Source organism: Arachis ipaensis, chromosome B6 (genome assembly GCF_059453495.1).
Source record: "Arachis ipaensis isolate K30076 ecotype BB chromosome B6, ASM5945349v1, whole genome shotgun sequence".
Classification (NCBI taxonomy): Eukaryota; Viridiplantae; Streptophyta; class Magnoliopsida; order Fabales; family Fabaceae; genus Arachis; species Arachis ipaensis.
The window spans coordinates 90,227,442-90,231,768 of NC_142441.1; the positions used below are offsets into that span (position 1 = coordinate 90,227,442).

Below are 4,327 nucleotides of genomic sequence, written 5' to 3' on the forward strand. Positions count from 1 at the left end.
TAGCATTTTTCTGTTAGTTTTAGTTGTTTTATGCATTTTCTTGAGCTTAAAGTAACCAAGAATGGTTAAATGAATAACAAAGCAATGAACCATCCAAACAGTATGATTTTGATGCAAATTCCATGAGTTTTTAGTTATATTACTTGAATGCTATGAATGGAAGATTTCTCATGAAATTTTGCAAGACTTTGATGCAATTGTTTGGATGATTTCAGGGAAGAAGAGGCTAGGCAAGGAAGCAACAAAATCGATAAAGGAAGCTTGAATATCACATGTGGAGTTTAAGTTCCAGTTTAAGCTTAAACTGGAACTTAAACTACCAAGCCATATAATGCTGGAAATGGTGTTTAAGTTCCAGTTTAAGCCTAAACTGGAGCTTAAACGCCAGAATCATGAAGGCTAAGAAATGCTGGAACTGGCGTTTAACCTCCAGTTTAACCTTAAACTCGAAGTTAAACGCCAGAATGAGAATTTCACCAAGGGAGCATTTCCACGTTTAAGCTCCAGTTTAACCTTAAACTGGAGCTTAAACGTGTTCGACACAATTTCTCACCAGGAAGCATTTCCACGTTTAACCTCCAGTTTAACCTTAAACTGGAGGTTAAACGCCAGAAGTAAGAAAGGCACTAGGAGCATTTCCACGTTTAAGCTCCAGTTTAACCTTAAACTGGAGCTTAAACGTTTTCGACTATTTCTCTCCTCCAGGGTTGCTTTCTCATTTCCACGTTTAAGCTTCAGTTTAACCTTAAACTGAAGCTTAAACGTGTTCGACCCAATTGCTCCTCCAGGGTTGCTTTCTTCATTTCCACGTTTAAGCTTCAGTTTAACCTTAAACTGAAGCTTAAACGTGTTCGACATTTCACACTCCTGGGTTGCTTTCTTCCATTTCCACGTTTAAGTTTCAGTTTAACCTTAAACTGAAACTTAAACTTCAACTTAAACGCCACTTTTTGAAAGGGGTTTCTGGGCCAAATATATTGAAGTTTAAGTTAGCATTTGAGCACAAACATTAACTTAAACGTATTATGGTATGAAACCCAATTGAATATCATGTTTATGGGATTGGGCCTGAAGAATTGATGAGTCTGGAGCTTCAATTTGTTGAGTCTTGTGTCATTACTTGTTTATCACTAAGTTTGCTCAATGAATGTTACAGAATTGGATCACAGCCTCATCAGGATTATGGACCATAAACCCAAAGCAAAAGGAAATCAGGGAAAGGCCTCAAAGCCCAAGAAACACAACAGAAGCTCAATTTAGAAAGTGTATAAATAGGATAGAATTTAAGTTTGTGAGAACTTTTTTTACACACGGAGAACTTTGGATCATTTTCTTTTAGTTTTGTAATTGAATTCAGAGCTATGACTCACTAAACCCCTTTCATTGGGTTAGGGAGCTCTATTGTAATTCAATGAATCAATAATAGTTTTATCTTCTTCTTCAATCTTTTTTCTTGAATTTTGTTAGAAAGCTTCTCGATCTAATTCCATTGGGTAGTTGTCTTGGGAAAGAAACTACCCATAATTGGAATCCTTCGGAACCTTGGGAAAGGAATGGAGGATTCATGCTAGAGAAGCTTTCTCACAGTGAATTGGATTGGGGTTTGGATGGATATTGTGACATGTAATCCTACCAAATTGTGGTTCATGAAACTGTGTGGTATAATCAGTGATCGAGCATCATCTCTTCTTATGAACATTTAAACCAAGGGATTGGGAATTTGTTTGTTTTTAGAGAGAATTGGTGAGCCAAGGGATTGGGATCCAATCATATAAGATTGCCAAGCAAAATTCAATGAATGCATTGGTTGAGGAAGGGATAAAAGTTGTTTTGATTCGGAGATCTCAATATCTCCTAACACCCAATGAACTCCCCATTCCTGATTTACCACTTTCTCTTTACATTTTGCAATTAAATTCATGCAATCACCCCCATCCCTTTTAATTTCAGCAATTTAGCTTCTCGCTCTTTAATTCATGCAATTTTACATTCCGCAATTCTCATCTAAATCTTGATTCCGCTCAACTAGAACATACTTCTAATCCGAATTGCTCACTCAACCAATCCTTGTGGGATTCGACCTCACTCTATTGTGAGTTTTTACTTGACAATAACCGGTGCACTTGCCGGAAGGAATTTTGCCGATCGTGCAATTTCCTAAATCGTAGCATATCAAGTTTATGCACATCAAGTTTATGGCGCCGTTGCCTGGGATTGCTTTTCGATTGACAATTCTCAAATTGGAAGTTAACTAGATTGAGCATTTTTCTTGCTTTGTTAATTCAGTTCAAGTTACTTGTTGAATTTTAATTTCTGCACTATGTTACATGCTTTCTTTCTTTATGCCTTTAAATTCAAGCAACTAACTCACTGACTCACTAACTATTTGAATTAATTCCTCAACTGCTCTAACCATACTCTTCCATTAACAAAGAGTATTTCACTTGTTTGTTGCCTGTGCTGTGTTTTTGTATGACAGGTAGGAGAGGAGAGACATCAACTCCTCATTATACCAAACCAGAGAGGACCCTTCATAAACTTAGAAGGGAAGCAAGAAGGAAGAGAGTACTGGGAGAAGAAGAATCTGAAGGAGAATCTGAGGACAATTTTGAGGAAGCTCTAGATCTCAACATGGATAGAGAAGTTCACAACCATGAGAGAGCTGATGGAAACAATGCCATTCCCGAGAGGAGGGTTCTTGGTTCATACATAAACCCAACCTCTGGGAATTGTGGTAGCAGCATTCAGAAACCACCCATTCAGGCCAACAATTTTGAACTCAAACCACAGCTAATATCACTTGTGGAGGATCATTGTTCATTTGGTGGGAGTGCTAATGAAGATCCAAACCAACATCTCACAAAATTCTTGAGAATTTGCGACACTGTGAAGTCCAATGGAGTCCAGGAAGATACCTATAAACTGCTCTTGTTCCCATTTTCACTTAGGGACAAGGCAGCTAAGTGGCTGGAATCATTCCCAAGGGGGAGCCTAACAACCTGGGATGAGGTGGAAAGCAAGTTTCTGGCACGTTTCTACCCCCCACAAAAGGTCAATAGGCTTCGATCTGAGGTTCAGACTTTTAGACAACAAGATGGTGAAACTCTCTACGAGGCATGGGAGAGGTTCAAGGATTTGACAAGGAAATGCCCACCAGACATGTTCCATGACTGGGTGCAATTGCATATTTTCTATGATGGACTTTCTTATGAATCAAGGAAGGCTGTAGACCATTCATCAGGAGGTTCATTGAATAGGAAAAAGACTGTGGAAGAAGCCATTGAAGTGATTGAGACAGTGGCTGAGAATGAGTACTACTATGCTTCAGAGAGACACAACACTAAGGGAGTCATGGAGCTGAACCATGTTGATACAATTTTAGCCCAAAACAAGGTGTTTGCCAAGCAACTAGCAGAGCTCACCAGGAAATTAGAAACAAAGCAAGTGGCTGCAATACACACACAAGATCAAGAGGAAGTAAGCACTGAAGGAGGTAATTGGGAAGAGGCTAATTATGTAGGAAATCAACAAAGGCAACCATATGATCCACATTCCAACACTTACAACCCAGGCTGGAAAAACCACCCAAACTTTGGGTGGGGAAACTAGCAAAACCAACATAACAAGTCCACATACCAAAACTCCAACCAAAGATCATACCAAGCCACACAAAACACTTACTCCCAACCATCATATCATGGCCAAAATAATCAACCTACCCAACCTAATCCGAACCAACAATTTCAAGATCAATTAAACAGGATAGAAGGAATGCTGGCAAACATGGGTCAGGACATAAGTGAGTTGAAAAGCTTTAGGGATGATGTGAGATCTACCTTAAGGAACCATGGTGAAAAACTCAAGAGGATGGAGTCTCAAGTAGGAGAGCTATCTCAACAGGCCCCCAAGTCAACTGCAGTGTTCCCTAGTGACACAGAAAAGAATCCTAAAGGGGAACAAAAGGGAGTGAGATGGGAAGAATGCAAGGCCATCACCATATTGAAGGAGGTCTCAGAAGAAGAAGGAATCAGACCCTCAGAACAAGAGCCAGAAATCTTGAAGGAAGGTGTGGAAGAAGCTAAGCAGGAAAGTGAAACTGAGCAAGCCAAGGAACTGCAAAAAGGCATGCTGGAAACATACCAACCAAAAGCACCATTTCCTCAGAGGTTAGGAGGAGGTGAAAAAGGGAAAACCTATTCAAGGTTTTAGAGACATTTAAGTCTCTCCATATCAATATTCCCTTTCTTGAGATTCTCCAGCAGATGCCTACACATATCAAGTATTTAAAGGAATTGCTGAGCAAGAAAAGAGTTTTGAAGGGAGGACA

General features: G+C 39.5%; 1 non-coding gene across 1 annotated transcript; it reads right to left on the bottom strand.

Annotated features, from left to right (window-relative positions):
- Nucleotides 1-3,057: 3,057 nt before the first annotated feature.
- On the bottom strand, nucleotides 3,058-3,161 carry LOC148561714 (small nucleolar RNA R71). Its single transcript, XR_015886400.1, has one exon. It is a non-coding gene; the product is annotated as a small nucleolar RNA R71 (small nucleolar RNA).
- Nucleotides 3,162-4,327: the final 1,166 nt, after the last annotated feature.